Genomic DNA, 21,935 nt, shown 5'->3' with positions numbered 1-21,935 from the left:
GAAGAAGGACACATCAAGGAGGACTGCCCAAAATTGAAGAGAAAGGAGAAAGAAAAGGAAAAGCCAAGATACAAGAAACCAGAACCCTCCAAGCACAAGAATCTGAAGGCTACCTGGTCAGATTCGTCAACCTCTAAGTCGGATATCGAAGAATTCTCAGGGTTAAAGCTATTGGCGAACCATCAACCGGAAGAAGACTCAAGCTCAGAGATGAGCATTGATGAAGGGGGAGGAACATCAGAAGAAGAAAGCAGCAGTGAAGGGGGAGCGTCACCAGAGCAGGTAAGTAAGGTACGCAATCTAACCCCGAATCAATCTTTCAGATTTATTAAAGCTCTTTCTAGAGAATTAGATAAATTAGAAAAAGAAAATGAAAATTTGAAATCAGAAAATAAAAATTTAAAATTAGAAATTGAAAATTTGAAAAATTGAAAAATGATGTATGCTTAAAGAAATTTTTAAAGTCAAAAATTAGAATTTATGGTAAATTAAACTGGTATATAAGGAAGTATCAAGGTCAACTTAGGAAAATACCAAGAAACTATATACCCCCTAGATTTCTGAATAATCCTGTAGGAAGGAACCTCTATTGGGTTCCAAAATCTGTGCTTAATTAATTTTTCAAAAATTAAAAGCTTACAGTGAGACAATTAAACATTAAAATTCTTTATGAAAGTTTTGTCTGAGAAAGTGGTTGTTGCTCCAATAACCAAAAAGGCCTAGTGCCTCGCCACGACCTGGAAGCTAAAATATTGAAAAAAATTGTTTAATTAACTTTCTGAAAAAGCATTAAACAAGAATTAAATAATACTTTGAAAGTTTATCAAATATTTGTTAAAATAAACAAAAAATTCCTTAAAATTTTTTTTGAAAATTCTAACTTAGAAATTATTTTATTCTTAGAAATTTTTCAGTTTAGACTTAGAAATTTGTTTTATATTCTAAAAAGTTCATTTGTGCTTAGAAATTTTTTTTAAATTCAATTTAACTTGAATTTTTTTTCAAAAATTTAGTCTTACTTGAAAATATTTTACTTAAGACCCCATTTTTGTTGTGATCGAAGGGGAAGAGAAAAGTACAAGTTTAGAGAAAAGTACAAGTTTAGGGGGAGTTAGAATAAAATTTAAAATTTCTTTTATTATTTTTATCTTAAGTATTGCAATTTTACTAATTGTAAAAATTATGCTTAACTTGTTAGTTTAGTAATTTTTCTTTAAATTACTGTTTATGTCTATTTTAACCCTAACTTGAACTTGGGTTGATGCACATCAAAAAGGGGGAGATTGTTGGACCCCGTGGTAGTTTTGATGTGATCAACCAAGTTGGTTAGGTCCTGCTGTATTTGATCCCTGTGTCTGAGTGTGTAACGACCCAATTTTCCTTATTTTGAGTTCTGAATATCTTCAAAAATATTTGAAAATGCTTTTAAAATATTCTAGAGATTTTTAGAAATTTTTAGAGTATTTTTATGCAATTTTTGGAGTCCGTTTGGTATTTTTACCGAGTGGAGAAAGTTTAAATAAAAATAAATAAATAAAAACCAAAGTGCAAGAGCTGGGATTCGAACCCAGCTTCTCGGGCCCAAGCAGTAAGCGGCCCAACCAACCGAGCTGAGCTTGTTTTGTTAACTAAGTGGGGGAACAAATATATTTAAGTAATAGATGGAACCAAAATAACCCAGGTTATTTAAGGAGGTAAATTTCTTCCCGAGCCCTAAAAAAAAAAAATCCTTTTCCTCTCTTTTTCTCTCCCGACGACGCCGTCTTCTCCTCTCGGGCGAAACCGCCGTCGAGTCTAGGGTTTCCTCCTCTCGACGCCGGCGAGGTGTTTTCCGGCCGGTCTCCACCCGTGGGTGACTATTCCGGCAAGGAGAGCTCGGGAAATACAAGGAAAAAGGTGGAATCGAAGCTTCACCGAAACCCTAAAGCATTTCCCTTCGGTTGTAAGTCCAAGAACCCGCGGTAAGTGCTTCTCACCTGCGGTAGGAGTAGCTCTCGGGGTTTTCGTTTGCGTTTTGTTGTTGTGTAATGAATAAGAGCAGCTTTTCATTCTAGCATATGGTTTTGATTCCAAGCCTTGTTTTACAATTCGGTTTAAGATGTGGGATAGGTTCTTTTGGCTATTTTTAATACACGGACAGAATCTGTAATGAACAAGAGCAGTTTTTCATTCTAGAGTATGGAATTGATTGCAACCCTTGTTTTACAATTCGGTTTAAGATGTGGGATAGGTTCTTTTGGCTATTTTTAATACACGGACAGAATCTTGATGTTTCCTTTGTTTATCACAGCAGGTTTTTGATGTGTTTACCTCACAATTCAAGCATGTTTAAGTAGATACAAATTACTTCAAGCTACAGCATGATGAAAGATTGTCGGTTTATGAATAAGTTAGTTGTTACAAGCTTGATGTGTAGAAACTTTTGCTGCTGTGAGCTTAGCTAAGATTTACCATTTATGACCATGTAGTTCTGTTATTGGCTGTTGAATTCGGTTTGAACATATCATGTTATATTTCAGTGATATAGTTGTTCTTTCTTTAATTATTGTGGAGTTTATTTGAACATGTACTGGATAATATTTTATATCAGTGCCATGTAGTTTAAAATCTCTTGTTTGTTGAATAAACGAGAGAAGTACAAGTAAAGCAATATTAAGATACAATCTGATCCTAAGTTTCAGAAGTTAGAATCAAGGCACACTAAGTGCTTAAATAGATGACAAGGCATTTATTTAGAAGAAGTGATTAAAGAAGTATATAAAGAAAAGTATTTTACTTTTAAAGGGTATGTACCGGACACAAGGTCCAAGGGATGGACTCCAAGTTGCCCCTAGACATAAGGTCTAGAAGTGTCTTAATGGTTTTGGGATTAGCTACCTCAATTCTCATTAAGAAAGGCGAGCAAAGTGGTACAATGCCGGGCCCAAGTAAAGTTGAATATTATTTTAAAGTATAAAAGTATTAGTTTGGAAACAAATAGAACAAGTTCCTTTATCTAAGTTGCAAATTCTAGCAAGTTAAATTGTTGTTTCCTTTAGAGATGCATGATGTAGTTCCATTTGCTATTTTCATGTTGAGCATGTATTTCCCTGCTTTCTTTAATGTTTATGCATTCCGTATCGGATTTTGTGAGTAGAAAGCACTTACTAAGCTTTTAGCTTATAGATACTACTTTTTCCTCCTACTGCAGATATGAATAAAAATAAAGGAAAGGCTAAAGTGGCCTAGAAGAAGGCGACAAGGAGATATTGATGGTGTGTGTGTGGTGGCTGATATGGAAGCTTGGGACCTTACTAGAAGAATTTAGAAATCGTACCTGCTAGTGTTTTTGTTACTGCTAGAGTAGAATTTATCTTGCATTACTAATTTCGTTATCTTTCTGTTATTTAGTTGGATTAACTGTTTATGCTGGGAACATGTTCTTTTCCTTATTTCTGGATTAGTTTTCAAGTTTTGTGAAGTGAGATCTGCTTCAATAAGAATCTGCCGTATGGTTCATCTTGACTTTTTCTGCTGTAGAGATAGGTTCATTTGCTGTATTTGGTTTGTTTTAATGATTCTTTTGTTATGGTTAAGTGCTGCTTGGAATTTCTGCAGTAAGTGCTTCTTTCGGATCAGCAAGTGTGAAATAAGATCATATCTGATTTGAGTTTGATTTTTATATAAGAAGTTCATATCTGATTTTTAGTTTGCAAACTTAGTTAGAAGTGTGAAGTGGTATGCTCAGTTGCTTTAGATTCTGTTATAGCATGAAATTTCTGCAGTAAGATTTGGTTCTATGATTTGCATGCTCAGTTGCTGTACCAAATAGAATTGTATGATACATCCGTAACCTGCATTTGTTCATAACTGTGCTGCAATTGTTTTCAAGCTTTGAAATGAGTAAAGTGCATTTTAGGCTTGTTTATGCCGTGTTGATACAGATACTCCTATCGGAATTGTTGTTAAGGTTTCACACTAGTTTGGTTTAATGTTTCCTTATTATTGGTTAAAGTTTTGACTGTTAATGAATTGTTATGCATGCAGTATTAGTAGGAATAGCCATGACCGAACTATGCAAAGGTTTATACATGCATACAAGTTTTAAATGCTATTATGGAAACATGCTAATACACTTTGGTATGATTGATAAGCTTGGTTAATGGCAGCACTGAAATAGTTAGTAATAATACAGCATGCCAACAGAAAAAAAAAATAAAAATAAAAAATAAAAAAAAAATAAACAATATATATATCATGTCAAGTTTATTATCTTTAAGGTAAAGCATTATTAGTTTAGTAGAATGAGTAATTAGGTAACGGTCACCTCCAGGGTAGCAGTAAGGAGGGTGGTTGCTACAGTTGGTATCAGAGCAGGTCCATTTTCCAGCAACACACACACATCAGCATCATCCTTGCCGTCTTCAAGTAAGAAAGTATTTAAGTTCTTTCTTTATTGCTTTCCTTTATTATTATTATTTGCAGTATGGATGGATTGTTTATAAGTGATTAAGTAAGATAAGAGTTTTTAGCTATTTCCTTTCTTAATATATAAATGTGTATGTTTAGAAAGGGTAGAGAAATTATCAAATTTTCTTATTTGTTTAACTAGATGTCGAGAAGAGGACGTCCCCGTACCGCTCGTACTGAGGACCAAGTTCAGGAGGAAGAGAGGCCAGGCTCAACTGAGCCCAATCTTTCTGAAGTTGTTGCCCAACTTCAGAAACAAGTAGCTGAGCAGCAGCAAGTAATTGCCAATCTGATGGCAAATCAACAACCAGTCCCTCCTACTCCTCAAACAGTAACTGTGGAGACTCCAGTGGTAACTGAGGTTCCACCAGCTACCCAGGGAGTCGTCACAGCACCCCAGAGACAAGAAGCTTACCTTATACAGTGGCTGAAACTGAAACCAGAGAGCTTCTCAGGCACGATTGAGCCCTGGGATGCCCAGGCTTGGTTCAAGACACTGGAGAGCACCATGGAGCTTCTTGACTGGCCAGAAGTCGAGAAGGTCAAGTGTGCCTCCTTCTGCCTGACTGGAGATGCACACATGTGGTGGGAGAGAGTCAAAAGCAAGAGGGCAATCAATCAGATGAAATGGATTGATTTTGAGACAGAATTCTACGACGAGTTCTTTCGCCAAAAGATCACCAACAAGCACTACGAGGAGTTTATGGAGTTCAGACAGGGGGATCTGACAGTAGAGGAAGCAGTTAAAAGATTCAACAGGCTAGCTCGTCTCTGCCCAGAACTAGTAAGTACAGAGAAGGAGCGAGTCAGACTAATGCTCAGAATGCTGAAGCCTGTGATATCACTTAATGTGAGCAGTGGGACTCATCAGCCCATGACTGGAGAAGAGTTGGTCAGTAGAGCCTTAGTAGCTGAGCACTACCTGAGCAGCATGAAGGCACAAAGAGAGCAACACAAGCCAATCAAGATGGAGACCAAGACTGGGGGAAATCAGAAACCCCAGTCAAATAATCAGAACTGGAAAGGCAAGGGCACTAAAAGAAAGCAGTGGGATTCAGGAAGTAACCAGAAGGGAGGACCAGAAACCAAACAGACTAAGCTCCTTCCCTGTTCCAAATGTGGGAGAACACATCCAGGAGCCTGCCTCTTGGGTAAGACTGGATGTTATTCTTGTGGTCAAGAAGGACACATGGCCAAACAGTGTCCTAACAAGTTCAAAACACCCTAGCCACAGCCAATACAATATGGAGCCAAGCCTCAACTACATTATATGCCTGCGACTCTGGAAGGACCTCAGATCAGTCAAGGAAGGTTGGAAGCTCCACCAGTTCCATCCTTTGACAATGCCAGAGTATTCTCCCTTACCAAAGAGGAAGCTGCTAGTGCCTCCACGGTTGTAACAGGTCAAGTAGTTATTTTTCAGCATGTAGCTACTGCACTATTTGATACTGGGGCGACCCATTCTTTTGTATCCATACCTTTTGCCAAAGAATTACAGGTACCTACAGAAAGCATGAATTCCAAGTTCCTGACAACCCTACCTTCTGGGGAAGTCATGGAATCTAGTCAGTGGCTTCGGTCTGTACCAGTCAGAATTTCAGACCGAGAGCTATATGTTAACCTGGTAGTCTTAGCTATGCAGGATTTCGATATCATTTTTGGTATGGATTTCCTCAGCCAGTACAGTGCTTCAGTGGACTGCCGCAGAAGGAAGGTGATCTTTAGCCCAGAAGGTGAACCTTCCTTTGAATTTACAGGAGTACCAAGGAGGAAGACCCAGAAATTCCTCTCTTCTCTCACAGCTCACCAGATGTTAGCTAAAGGGTGTGCTGGTTTTCTTGCATTCATTGTGAGTACAGAGGAAGAAGAAAGACCTAAGCAGGAGGAAGTTCGGGTAGTCTGTGAGTATCCAGAGGTGTTCCCAGAAGAGCTACCTGGACTACCTCCGAATAGAGAGGTGGAGTTTGAGATTGAACTGGTTCCTGGTACCGGTCCAATTTCAAAAGCTCCATACCGCATGTCCCCAGCAGAGTTGAAAGAGCTACAAGAACAACTTCAGGAGTAGCTTGACAAAGGCTTCATCCGCCCTAGTCACTCACCATGGGGAGCTCCTGTGTTGTTTGTCAAGAAGAAGGATGGATCTATGCGGATGTGCATAGATTATAGAGCTCTGAATCAAGTGACCATCAAGAACAGGTATCCACTGCCCAGGATCGATGATTTATTTGATCAATTGAAAGGGACAACAGTGTTCTCTAAGATAGATCTGTGCTCTGGGTACCATCAGTTAAAAGTAAAGGAGAGTGATATACCCAGAACTGCTTTCAGGACCAGATATGGACACTATGAATTCGTGGTTATGTCTTTTGGTGTGACTAATGCACCTGCAGTCTTCATGGACTTGATGAATAGAGTGTTCAGAGAATACCTCGACAAGTTTGTCATTGTGTTCATAGACGACATTCTAGTCTATTCCAGAACTTCAGAGGAGCATGACACGCACTTGAGAATAGTTCTGCAGACCCTTCAACAAAAGCAACTTTATGCTAAATTCTCAAAGTGCGAGTTCTGGTTGGAACAGGTGGCATTTCTAGGTCACATTGTTTCAAAAGAAGGTATTCAGGTAGATCCAGCCAAAGTAGAAGCGGTCAGCAACTGGAAGAGACCCAAGAATGCCAGGGAGATCAGAAGCTTCCTTGGTTTAGCTGGGTACTACAGGAAATTTGTGGAGGACTTTTCCAGGATAGCCTCTCCACTTACAGCCCTCACCAGGAAGGACAAGAAGTTTGAATGGTCAGATAAATGTGAGCAGAGTTTTCAAGAACTCAAGAGGAGACTGACCAGTGCTCCTATATTGACTGTTCCAGAGGATGACAAGAGTTTTGACATCTACAGTGATGCTTCCAAGATGGGCTTAGGTGCTGTACTCATGCAGGAAGGAAAAGTTGTAGCTTATGCTTCCAGACAACTCAAAGACTACGAGAAGAACTACCCCACTCATGACCTAGAGCTGGCAGCTATGGTCTTTGCACTGAAACTCTGGCGACACTACTTGTATGGAGTCCAGTGCAGAATCTTCACAGACCATCAGAGTCTTAAGTACTTCTTCACTCAGAAGGACTTAAACATGAGACAGCGCAGGTGGCTAGAGTTGGTCAAAGATTATGACTGTGAAATCCTCTACCACCCAGGTAAAGCTAATAAAGTGGCAGATGCATTAAGCAGAAAGTCCAGTGCATCCTTGATGTCCTTATCATCGTTAGCCCTGCCATTACAGAGGGAATTGTCAGATTTCGGACTTGAGATTATTTATGGGCAACTTTCTGCATTGACCCTAGAGTCAACTCTGCTTGAGGATATACATAAAAAGCAAAGTGAAGATCCAGATATCCAAAAGATCAAGCAAGGAATACAAGAAGAAGGAAATTCAGAATTTCGGGTATCAGACAGTGGAATTCTTTATCAGGGAAATCGCCTTTGTTTTCCCAATGATGAAGAGCTGAGAAAGAGAATTTTAGAAGAGGCCCATAGTACGCCATATTCTATGCATCCTGGTTCTACCAAGATGTACCAAGACGTGAAACAGAGGTTCTGGTGGTCGGGACTCAAAAGAGATGTAGCTAAATATGTCAGTACTTGCCTGACATGTCAGAGGGTCAAAGCAGAACACCAGAGACCAGGAGGAGTTCTACAGCCTCTTCCTATACCAGAGTGGAAGTGGGAAGACATATCCATGGATTTCATAACAGGTCTCCCAAGAACTACGAATGGATATGATGCAATATGGGTAATAGTGGATAGATTGACCAAGTCTGCCCATTTTCTAGCCTAAGGTGTCCCACTCTATAGAGCAGTTGGCACAGTTATATGTTAAGGAGGTGATCAGACTTCATGGAGTTCCCAAATCTATTGTTTCTGATAGGGATGGGCGCTTCACCTCTCACTTCTGGGAGTGTGTTCAGACTGCACTAGGCACCAAACTCAAGTTCAGTACAGCCTTCCATCCTCAGACCGATGGACAGACAGAGCGAGTAAATCAAATCCTAGAAGATATGCTCAGGGCTTGTGCACTAGATTTTAAAGGCAGTTGGTGCAAGTATCTGTGCTTAGCTGAGTTTGCCTACAATAATAGCTATCAGGCTACCATCAAGATGACACCATATGAGGCGTTGTATGGCAGAAAGTGCAGATCGCCTATATGCTGGCAAGAAGCAGGTGAAAGAAAAGAAATGGAAGTAGAGCTGGGCATTCAGACAGAGCTGATAGAAGAAACCACTCAGGCTGTCCAGAAAATCAGACAGAGGATTGAGACTGCCCAGAGTAGACAGAAAAGCTATGCTGACACACGCCGTAGGCCACTGGAATTTCAAGAAGGAGATTCAGTGTTTCTCAAAGTTGCTCCTATGAAGGGAGTGATGAGATTTGGCAAGAAGGGCAAATTGAGTCCTCGCTATGTAGGACCTTATCTGATTTCAGAAAGGATTGGTAAGGTAGCTTATAAACTGGAATTACCACAAGACATGTCAGCAATACACAATGTGTTTCATGTCTCCATGTTAAAGAAGTGCCTCCATGACCCTAGCCAAGTGATTGAGCCTCAGTCAGTGCAGATCCAAGAGGATCTTAGTTTTGAGAGTAGACCTACACGGATAGTGGACAGAGCAGTCAAGAGACTAAGAAGCAAAGAAGTACCACTAGTGAAGGTCGTCTGGCAGAACCAGGAACACGAGGAAGTCACTTGGGAGCGGGAGGATAGTATGAGACAGAAATATCCAGAACTATTCTAAGTTCGAGGACGAACTTTTTATAAGGTATGGGGAATTGTAACGACCCAATTTTCCTTATTTTGAGTTCTGAATATCTTCAAAAATATTTGAAAATACTTTTAAAATATTCTAGAGATTTTTAGGAATTTTTAGAGTATTTTTATGCAATTTTTGGAGTCCGTTTGGTATTTTTACCGAGTGGAGAAAGTTTAAAAATAAAATAAAATAAAATAAAAACCAAAGTGCAAGAGCTGGGATTCGAACCCAGCTTCTCGGGCCCAAGCAGTAAGCGGCCCAACCAACCGAGCTGAGCTTGTTTTGTTAACTAAGTGGGGGAACAAATATATTTAAGTAATAGATGGAACCAAAATAACCCAGGTTATTTAAGGAGGTAAATTTCTTCCCGAGCCCTAAAAAAAAAAAATCCTTTTCCTCTCTTTTTCTCTCCCGACGACGCCGTCTTCTCCTCTCGGGCGAAACCGCCGCCGAGTCTAGGGTTTCCTCCTCTCGACGCCGGCGAGGTGTTTTCCGGCCGGTCTCCACCCGTGGGTGACTATTCCGGCAAGGAGAGCTCGGGAAATACAAGGAAAAAGGTGGAATCGAAGCTTCACCGAAACCCTAAAGCATTTCCCTTCGGTTGTAAGTCCAAGAACCCGCGGTAAGTGCTTCTCACCTGCGGTAGGAGTAGCTCTCGGGGTTTTCGTTTGCGTTTTGTTGTTGTGTAATGAATAAGAGCAGCTTTTCATTCTAGCATATGGTTTTGATTCCAAGCCTTGTTTTACAATTCGGTTTAAGATGCGGGATAGGTTCTTTTGGCTATTTTTAATACACGGACAGAATCTGTAATGAACAAGAGCAGTTTTTCATTCTAGAGTATGGAATTGATTGCAACCCTTGTTTTACAATTCGGTTTAAGATGTGGGATAGGTTCTTTTGGCTATTTTTAATACACGGACAGAATCTTGATGTTTCCTTTGTTTATCACAGCAGGTTTTTGATGTGTTTACCTCACAATTCAAGCATGTTTAAGTAGATACAAATTACTTCAAGCTACAGCATGATGAAAGATTGTCGGTTTATGAATAAGTTAGTTGTTACAAGCTTGATGTGTAGAAACTTTTGCTGCTGTGAGCTTAGCTAAGATTTACCATTTATGACCATGTAGTTCTGTTATTGGCTGTTGAATTCGGTTTGAACATATCATGTTATATTTCAGTGATATAGTTGTTCTTTCTTTAATTATTGTGGAGTTTATTTGAACATGTACTGGATAATATTTTATATCAGTGCCATGTAGTTTAAAATCTCTTGTTTGTTGAATAAACGAGAGAAGTACAAGTAAAGCAATATTAAGATACAATCTGATCCTAAGTTTCAGAAGTTAGAATCAAGGCACACTAAGTGCTTAAATAGATGCCAAGGCATTTATTTAGAAGAAGTGATTAAAGAAGTATATAAAGAAAAGTATTTTACTTTTAAAGGGTATGTACCGGACACAAGGTCCAAGGGATGGGCTCCAAGTTGCCCCTAGACATAAGGTCTAGAAGTGTCTTAATGGTTTTGGGATTAGCTACCTCAATTCTCATTAAGAAAGGCGCGCAAAGTGGTACAATGCCGGGCCCAAGTAAAGTTGAATATTATTTTAAAGTATAAAAGTATTAGTTTGGAAACAAATAGAACAAGTTCCTTTATCTAAGTTGCAAATTCTAGCAAGTTAAATTGTTGTTTCCTTTAGAGATGCATGATGTAGTTCCATTTGCTATTTTCATGTTGAGCATGTATTTCCCTGCTTTCTTTAATGCTTATGCATTCTGTATCGGATTTTGTGAGTAGAAAGCACTTACTAAGCTTTTAGCTTATAGATACTACTTTTTCCTCCTACTGCAGATATGAATAAAAATAAAGGAAAGGCTAAAGTGGCCTAGAAGAAGGCGACAAGGAGATATTGATGGTGTGTGTGTGGTGGCTGATATGGAAGCTTGGGACCTTACTAGAAGAATTTAGAAATCGTACCTGCTAGTGTTTTTGTTACTGCTAGAGTAGAATTTATCTTGCATTACTAATTTCGTTATCTTTCTGTTATTTAGTTGGATTAACTGTTTATGCTGGGAACATGTTCTTTTCCTTATTTCTGGATTAGTTTTCAAGTTTTGTGAAGTGAGATCTGCTTCAATAAGAATCTGCCGTATGGTTCATCTTGACTTTTTCTGCTGTAGAGATAGGTTCATTTGCTGTATTTGGTTTGTTTTAATGATTCTTTTGTTATGGTTAAGTGCTGCTTGGAATTTCTGCAGTAAGTGCTTCTTTCGGATCAGCAAGTGTGAAATAAGATCATATCTGATTTGAGTTTGATTTTTATATAAGAAGTTCATATCTGATTTTTAGTTTGCAAACTTAGTTAGAAGTGTGAAGTGGTATGCTCAGTTGCTTTAGATTCTGTTATAGCATGAAATTTCTGCAGTAAGATTTGGTTCTATGATTTGCATGCTCAGTTGCTGTACCAAATAGAATTGTATGATACATCCGTAACCTGCATTTGTTCATAACTGTGCTGCAATTGTTTTCAAGCTTTGAAATGAGTAAAGTGCATTTTAGGCTTGTTTATGCCGTGTTGATACAGATACTCCTATCGGAATTGTTGTTAAGGTTTCACACTAGTTTGGTTTAATGTTTCCTTATTATTGGTTAAAGTTTTGACTGTTAATGAATTGTTATGCATGCAGTATTAGTAGGAATAGCCATGACCGAACTATGCAAAGGTTTATACATGCATACAAGTTTTAAATGCTATTATGGAAACATGCTAATACACTTTGGTATGATTGATAAGCTTGGTTAATGGCAGCACTGAAATAGTTAGTAATAATACAGCATGCCAACAGAAAAAAAAAATAAAAAAAAAAAAACAATATATATATCATGTCAAGTTTATTATCTTTAAGGTAAAGCATTATTAGTTTAGTAGAATGAGTAATTAGGTAACGGTCACCTCCAGGGTAGCAGTAAGGAGGGTGGTTGCTACAGAGTGTGCAGGAGCTTAGGAGCATAAGAAGTCGAGCGGAAGACGCAGCTAGCGAAAAGGACGGCACGGGAAGGGAGCCGACGGGCTCGGTGCGTCCGAAGGACGAGAGAGATAGGGAAGAGTACTCCGGTGGGCGTGAAGAGCGTGCGCGGCGTTCGAGGGACGTTAAGCCGGGACGGAAGGCTGCTCGAGGAGAAGGCCGGGAATTGGGTTCGGATGAGCCCTATTCCGGTTGACCGTAATCACCCAAAAGAACGGAGCGTCGGAAGCTGAAGAAACCAGGCTGAAAAGTGAGCTGCTAGCTTGGAGGCGCCTCCAGCAGGCTTGGAGGCGCCTCCAGCTTGGAGGCGCCTTCAACCCTATTGAAGGCGCCTTCAACAGGTCAATTTTGACCGTTTGCGTTGCGGATAAAATTTTATCCGCTGACCGAGCTGGAGGTGCCTTGAACCTTGTTGGAAGCGCCTTGGACCCTCGGGATAGACTTTCCAGGAGCTATATAAAGACCCCTGGAGCTAGGAATTCAACAACAACTCAAGCAATCAATCGGTAAGCAATTCCTAGCAGTAGTTCTAAGCAATTAGAGTGTAAAAGGCTTCTCCGCCTTCAGAGAAGGAGAATTTTCTTAGTGCGCTTTTCACTGCCCTGGATTAACACCCTCTTGGTTGTAACCAGGTTAAACTTCTGTTTCTGTTTTTATTTTCTGTCTTTATTATTTTACTACTGCATTTATTTTGAGTTGAAATCCGAGGAGGGTAGTTTCATTTTTGTTTACAGCAATTCACCCCCCCCCTCTTGCCGGTCTCCACTACACCAACAGCAACGAATCACTCGGGCTAATTCACACTGACGTGTGCGACCTCAAGGTAGACCAACATGTGGTGGGAATAAACACTTCATTTTTGTAGATGATAACACAAAATATTGTTAAGTGTATCTTCTCAAAAGTAAAGATGAAGGTATAGAGAATTTTGCTCTCTATGAGAATGAGATTGAAAACCAAATAAATAAAAAATTTAAAGTGGTTCGAAGTGACCGAGGCGGTAAATATGTATTATCATTCGCTGAGTTGTGTGTTGAACATAGGATCATACACGAAATAACAGCTCCTTATACTCCTCAGCAAAATGGAGTTACTGAACGAAAGAATCAAACTCTAAAGGAGATGATGAATGCTCTTCTATTGAGCTCTAGATTGCTAGAGTTTATGTGGGGGGGAGGGGGGAGTTGTGTTAACAGCTAATTACCTTTTAAATAAGTCGCCCGAAAGAAAATAGATAAGAGCCCTTATGAGTTATGGAGTTATGGAATGGAAGACAACCATCCTATAAATATTTACGAATGTAGGGGTATCTTGCTAAAATTTTGGTGCCTGATCCGAAAAGGCTTAAGATAGGACCAAAGACCGTTGATTGCATAGTTATTAGATATGCACATAACGACACTACATATCAATTTTTTGTCTATGAGTCACAAATACCGGATATACACAAAAACTCGATAAAAAATCGAGAAATGCCTCATTCTTTGAGCATGTGTTTCCGTATAAGACTCAAGAGCAAGTTAGCTGCTCAAAACGGGTATATGAAACACTAGGTGAAGATGATGATGAGGAACTAGCCGAGGTTGAGATTAAACGAAGCAAAAGAGCTCGTGTAGAAAAATCCTATGGATACGATTTTATCACTTTTATGTTGGAAAGTGAGCCCCAAAGTTACTCAGAAGTAGTAAGTTTTTTTGATGAACCTCATTGGAGAGAGACAATTACATCTGAGATAGAATTTATCTTGCAAAATCACACTTGGAAACTTATGGATCTTCCTCCGGAAAGTAAACCACTAGGTTGCAAGTGGATCTTCAAGAAGAAAATGAAATGACACAATTGATAAGTATAAGACCAGATTGATAATCAAAGCATATCGAGGTTTGTAGATTGGTGAAGTCATTTTATGACTTGAAACAAGCACCAAAGCAGTGACAAAAAATTTGATAATGTCACGAAGGAATGTGAATTAAAGATGTGTCTACATCAAAGCCACAGAGAATGACTACGTCATCTTGTGCCTATATGTAGATGACATATTTATGTGTAATGATAAGATAATCAAATCCACTAAAGATACGTTGAACTCAAGATTTGATATGAAAGACATGAGTCTAACTGATGTAATTCCAGAAATCAAAATTCTTAGAACAACAGAAGGACTTGTTCTTAGTTAATCCCATTATGTGAACAAAATTCTTGAGAAATTCACCAAGGGTGATACAACATTAGCACGAACGTCAATATATACGAGTCAACATTTATCGAAAAATCGAAGAGAAAGTATCTCTCAGATAGAGTATTCTTGAGTGATTGGAAGTCTGATGTACCTGATGAGTTGTACACGACCAAACTTGACCTACGCAGTAAGTAAACTGAGTAGATATACAAGTAATTTCGGTGTTGAGCACTGGAAAGGGATAACAAGAGTACTTGGGTACTTGAGGTATACTCGTGAATATGGACTGCACTATACGAGATATCCTGCTGTGATCGAAGGATACAATGATATGAGTTGGATATCTGATATAAAAGATTCCAAGTATACGAGTGGATATGTATTCACTCTTGGAGGTGCAATAATTTCATGAAAATCTTCTAAGCAAACTGTAATAACTAGTTCCACGATGAAGTAGATATACAAGTAATTTCGATGTTGAGCACTAGAAAGAGATAACAAGAGTACTTGGGTACTTGAGGTATACTCGTGAATATGGACTGCACTATATGAGATATCCTGTTGTGATCGAAGGATACAATGATGTGAGTTGGATATCTGATATAAAAGATTCCAAGTCTACGAGTGGATATGTATTCACACTTGGAGGTGCAACAATTTCATGAAAATCTTCTAAGCAAACTGTAATAACTAGTTCCATGATGGAATTTGAGTTTGTAGCTCTTGACAAATGTGGTGAAAATGTTTATTGGCTATGACAATTCTTAGAAGATATTCTGAGATGGTTGAAACATGTGCTGACAATTTGCATACATTGCAATAGTCAATCAGCAATTGGTCAGACACTATAATGGTAAGTCTAGACATATACATCATAGACATAATACCATTAAACAATTACTCTCAACGTGAATTATCACTGTTGACTATGTGAAGTCAAAGGATAACCTAGCAGATCTGTTAACCAAGGGGTTAAACAGAGAGTTAGTTACAAGTTCATCGTGGGGGATGAACTTGATGCCAATGAAAAATGTTGGTGCAAAGGAAACCCAACCTATGTAGACTGGAGATCCTAGGAACTAGGTTCAAAGGGACAATATAACTACACTGACAAAGTTACTGTGGGGAACAACCCAATAGATCAGTGAAGGATTGAGGTTAAACACATGACTTTTAATGATCCAGTAAAGTAATGTAGAATACTTTTAAGAGATCACCTATGTGAGAAAGAAGTGAGGCCGCTTCGAAGAGAATTAGAGGCACAATTCTTAGAGCTTCTTACAAACCAGGCGTATTCATGACCAAGAACGAACACACTAATGAGAACTAAATTGTATCAGGAAGTCTTTGGTGAGATTTGTCAATGCTTACACAGACAGTAGAACAGTTCAAGGACATCATGTCTCAGCCAGTATAAACAAATCTTCACAAGGGAAGGTTCAAAGGATAAAATTTACCTATCCTGTACTAGACTCAACTGTTGAATGCTATCATATATCCTGTTTTTCATTCATGTGGAAGATTATTGGAAATGTGAATGGAATAAAGAGATGGAGACGAAGAGACTCTATTACTGCTCAAGTGAAATGGAAGAATTAATTTCAACTAATTCAATCCAATTGAAACTGTCGACAATTAATGACAATAAATGATCATTAATTCTTTCAATTGAAGCTGTCGACAATTAATGACAATAATGACTATTAATTCATTCAATTGAAATTATCGATAATTAATGACAATAAATGACTATTAATTGATCCAATTGAAACTACTGACAATTAATGACTATAAATGACCATTAATTGATCATTTATTACAGTTAAAGGTTGAGCCCCTATATAAGGAGCTCAGATCTTGAGTCGAAGATAGAGAGCGAGAGGAAGAGCAGGAAAAGAATCTCTGTCCACCTGTATTTTCCTACAAAAACTCTCTCAGCCGTGTATCCGTTCGGCTAAACTACTCATGATAGTACTCGGGTGTATTCTCAGTTCGCCACGAACAACCAATGCTTGGTTGTGTGCGTAATTTTGTCGTTGTATCCTGGGAATAAACGACCCAAGAGAACATTAACCGAAGGTGTAGTGAATATGTTTCAAACTGCGTTGAGCGTAGGCCTCAGTATCTTACTCGGTGAATTCCCTTCTCGACTCAGTGATCGACTCCCGATTCTGCTACGCACCGCATCAATTTTGAAACTCGGACCACCGAAAACTTGACAAAATCAGCCCCAAATGACAGCCTGATATTATCCGCTTAGGTCATCTCAACAGATAAATTAGAATTGATTTTGTATAATTTTAATTCAGTAATTTTCTCCAATATCTCTGGCAACAGATTGTCCAACACAGTGATTCCCTTATGAGAACCGTTATTTGATAAATTATTTGTCATCTATTCAATTCTCATGTATAAATGAGAAATGTGGGTCGAACAAGCTGAGTTGGGTTGGGCAGGAAGGCTGTATTGGACAAATGGTATATTTTAGCATTGCAAATGCCATTATTTCTCGATTACTTAATAAAATTCCTATTAATCAAATATAGGAATACAAGGAAGAAACTATTCTAATGCATAAAACAAACTAAGAAATAAGCATTCCTATTAAATTCTTTGTCCATTCCATTCTATCGAACTAATTACTCCATTCTTCATCAAATTTCATTCCATGAACCTGAGAAACTATGATACAACCTGTAACAGAGCATATAACTCTGGAATGCTTGCGATGAGCCCCTTAGGGATAAGAATTACACCATGATACTTATCTGCAAAAAGATAGATATATCACAATAGAATAATAGATCATCAGCTGTTAAACAAGATCAGTAAAGTAGCATTCAACCTTTTGCTGCTCTGGCTTGAACCGCATCACAAATCTGTTTTGTAATGTCAAAAAGTGTAAGTTTTGACAAGGCCACTTCCTCGCCTAAGATAAGCTGAGAACAAGTAGAACAAGTCATTGTTTCCAAAAAAAAAAAAAAAAAACATGAGCATTTTGCTTACTATACATATTTGTTTTGAAAAGATTGTAAGGATCATTTGGAAGGGACTAAGAACCATATTTGGATGTGACTGAAGTGCACATTCTGCAGCAACATGTGAAGCATGGGGACCCATCAAGCGAATGAAATAATAATACTGCAGCAGACAACCTCAACTGATTAAAATGATTATGAGAACAAAGCATTTATTATAGCTTGAAACAAAATGCCAGTTGTGTCAAGTAATTAAAAGTCTTCAAATGCAAAATATATTAAAGAATGTGATACCTACTAGAAGCCATGTTTTGAAATCTGAACAAGAGATTGAACCGTAGGACGATCAAATTGATGGTTTGATTGGACAAAAGATTGATGGTTCAACAAGCAGAACTAATGAAACTAGTTGACCAAGAAATCAATATCATAAATATAATTTATACTTTCATATCTACAAAATATTTTATATGAATATCATAAGCATATCAAATTTTTTTCTAAAAAAATTAATTTAAAATATACAAAGTTTGTATATAACTACAAATATTCGCACTTATATAATTAAACACAAATCTGATGAAATAAATAAACAAAATAAAATACAAATGATCCTTATAATTGCTATGCAGCACTATAATAACTAATTGGAAAATAAAACAAAATTCTATTAATTTAATCTAACAGGGATTTGTACGCCAAAATTGTAGGGAGTTTATCCTGCTTATTCATTTAAACCGGTTTGAGGTAAATCAGTTTGGTTAAACACATTTAAAAGGTAAATCAGATCGGATTTGCTGTTGGTTCGGAGTGTAACCTGCAGGTCAGATACGGTTTTAAAAACATTCACTGGAAAGGGAAAAGCTAGGGAAATGTCATAAAACTTGGATGAAATGAATAAGGTAAGTTTTTCCTATTATGTGATTGCTTGGAAGGAAAGAGGAAGAGAAAGTTAAAAATTTACAAAAAATAATAGCTTTATGATTATATTTGAAGAAACTAGGGAGAAAAATCCCTAGTCTTTCCTTTCATCCAATTTCACACTTGGAGGCAGAGGAAAACTATGCTCGAGAAAAAATTTCCTTACATTTTTTCTTCGAAGTCTCAATTGTTTCCTTTCTTCGTGGGAAACTATCCTTGGTCTATTCATTTTGGCTAGGGAGAATGCTACGATGATTCACATATGATTGATTGCATATGCATGGCAAAATGCATCATCGATCATGCAAGTATTCATGTAATGGTTCTTGAAACACCTGTCGCTATAGGGTTGAATCACCAAAAGTACTGCCATGAGATTTTGCAAGGAAGAATTTCTATCTGATCTGAAATGAATCCTAACCACCTGACCAAAAACAACTAGAAGATATATAGCCCTTTCCTTCAAATAATGACAGAATCTTGTTACCTTCTCTGCAGATAGTGCATCCATGCACACATTGCTTATTAGCTGTGAGTTAACCTGAAACAGAGAAAGTATTAGCATTCATCTATTATTAAATAATGTGGAGAATATTCTAGTCTTCTTGGAAAGCATCAGCTTGAAGAAAGATAGTGAATGATAACAATGGGAGATTTCATTCCCTTGGTTGGGCTTTCCTTGCATACAGTGTCAAATCCAACGTTTGTCTCCACAAATTGATTCTTAAGATCCCCATACAATGTAACAGGGACACCAACCACCTGTTCACGAGGCAACATTTTTAAGAACAGCATACATAATACCAGCATAGACTAAAAAAGCTGATGAATATGGTTGTTGATGACTTCATCGCAACAAGTCTGAACATTATGAAGGAACAACACAAATTTGGTGTACGTATGTGATGTAACAACTTGAGGATGAATCCTGAATGAAAGATAAAGAGGATAATCGAATCAGCTGTATCTTTGTTGTGCATTTATCCTCTGCAAATGTCTCTGCGAGTTGGGCAGCATCTGAGTTGGACGTGACTCCTAATCACAAAAGCAATGAAGAAATTGTGAGGTAGAGAACGCACAAGGAGATCTTTGGAGAGTTTACAAGTTACCTCCAAGTCTCCAACAATGACAAGACCATCCAACTTTAGAACACGACATGCTTTCATAGTCGCATTTAATTTTTCAGTTGTTCTAATTTGATCAACTGTTCGACCCAGTCAATCAAAACCACCTTTAAATACAACAAGGAGTCTCTATCAATTAGAAAGGCACCTGAGTTCAATAAGATCACGAGAACGTTAAAGTAAGTATTTCACACCTTGGTTCTTGTATGTAGCAAGAACCTCATTAGTAAATTCCAGAGTCTTCTGTGCAAAGAGACCTTCAGTGCCACCTATATCCAGGAAAAAGGGCAAGGTTTGTGAAATTTGATATCAAACCTCATAAAACAATAACAAAGGGAAAAAATAATGGTTCAAGAGATCAGTAGTACACACCCAATGAATGTTCACATGAAATGTTTGCTTGCTTAAGACAAAGAGACATGGTGAATTTCGTGGTAACAATTAGATTGATGTAAGTGCTTATGCACTATTATTTTCAAATTAATTTAACAGAAAAATATTCAATGGATGAGAACTCGATTGCTCGCAAACCTCATTGGGGGATGCTCTGTGATGATCTAGGCATCAGGAATATTTGCAGTTGCCCTCAGAAAATGAGCCAAGGGTTGCCCAAATGTGTGAGGGAAGGCCCTGCTTACATTGGCACTGGACGGATCAGCACAAGTCGTTGAATCTCCAAACTATCTCACCGTGGTGCCCTGTGTGTTCACCATGAAAACCATCAAATGCCAAATTGAGCCGCAAAAATGATTATTGAACCAACAAGGAGGTATAGAAAATAGAAAACAAGTATATCTTAAAGATAATTGAAACTTCTAGTCTGGAAGCAACCAAAAATTAGCAGATCAAACACATTTCCATCTGCATGCTACATGCTCAACAAAACAAACACCTTCTCATAATCAGAAAATGGGGCAAATTAACCCAGGACAATGATCAGACAGAAAAACAGATCTCGAGGTCAATTGATGTGCCTGTTGGCAAATTACATTTTTAGGACTTTTCTCAGATAGCTCAACGAAACAACTCACAGAACAGTCAACTCAATCGGCAGTAAAGACGCAATCAAGCTTAAAGAGCAGCATCAGAGTCACAAATTGAAAAAAAAAATATAGTATCATTTCGATATCTAAGAGCATATTCTACCGGTCAACAAGTGCAATCCGATTTAATAAGCACTTGATCTAATCTGCCCCTATATTCTACCGGTCAACAAGTGCAATCCGATTTAATAAGCACTTGATCTAATCTGCCCCTAACCCTAGGAAGTGAGTAAAGGGGAGGGAAAGATAAATATGGATAAAAAGAATTTTTTATACTTATTTGAAAGAGAATGAGTCATGGAGGGAAAGGGGAGAGAAGGATAAAATTCCTCTTGCATGTTCGGAAATCAGTAAAATTTCTTACACCTGAATTTAAGGTGTAAGAAAAGGGAAAGAGAAATTATTCTAATTTTATTTTTATTTATTTATTCACATGTAGATTTATTAAAAACATAAGAGGATATTTTTATAAATTTCTATATTTAATCTTTATTTTCATCCCTTTCTTTTTAAATGAACTTTCTCTCCTTTCCAAATAGATAAAATAAATATATTACTTTTCCATTCTTCCCCTCCTTTCCCCTCTCTCTCTCTCTTCCTCTTCCATTACTAAACCTGGCCTCACCCATCCATCCAAACAGAGGGTAAATCGATGCCATAAATCCAGGTTGCAGGAGCGAAGAAGATGCATCAGAACACGATCCAAATCAAATAGATAGAAACCAGGAGACGAAGGAGGAGGAAGACCTGGAGGCACGGCGGGAGCTCAGGTTGGTACTCGGTTCGCTTCTTCTGCAGCTCCGACAGCTCCCTTAGTACTCCGTTATCCGAATCCATCGCTACCTTTCTCTCCTCCTCCTTTCTACTCCTCTTCCTCCTTCGATCTCAAGTCTCGTCGTCTTCTCCGATCTCTGTTTTTTTCTACCTTTTCGTCGACCCACTTTATCAATATCGCTTCCGATGTCGCGTCACCATTACCACATGGCGCAAGGTCGACGGCGGTAACCAAACCGGTGACAACGCCGCCGGTTTTAACGCTCCGTCGCAGTTTGACGCCCACGACAACGCTCCGTCAACCTGCGATCCGTCGACCTGCGACCACTTCCGATTGTTTCGCATGTTCATTCTCGGCCAAGTGCTGACTGGGCCTTATGTAATGGGCCTTTAGCGGCCCAAAACTTGTCCACGATTTTCCAAAATTACGAGGGCATTTTGACATTTCGAAACTAAAAGGTATGCAGTGAAAAAGTAAATTTCCCTATTAATTATAGTAATTTATTATTTTTAAAAAAATCAACATCTTAAATAAAAATTACTTTTAGTCAGCAAAGATATTTATTTATAACACATGCAGTCTCATTGCTAAACAAAATTGTATATATAATCTTTATTCATTACAAATTTTTATTTCCA

At 38.2% G+C, this 21,935-nt stretch overlaps 1 pseudogene; it reads right to left on the bottom strand.

The window, feature by feature from the left end:
* Window positions 1-19,900, bottom strand: part of LOC122043527 — a 33,312-nt pseudogene extending 13,412 nt beyond the window's left edge.
* Window positions 19,901-21,935: the final 2,035 nt, after the last annotated feature.

The sequence above is a fragment of the Zingiber officinale genome, chromosome 2A (assembly GCF_018446385.1).
Source record: "Zingiber officinale cultivar Zhangliang chromosome 2A, Zo_v1.1, whole genome shotgun sequence".
Taxonomy (NCBI): Eukaryota; Viridiplantae; Streptophyta; class Magnoliopsida; order Zingiberales; family Zingiberaceae; genus Zingiber; species Zingiber officinale.
The sequence above is the reverse complement of the archived record's forward strand: the minus strand, read 5'-3'. Positions and strand labels throughout refer to the sequence as shown.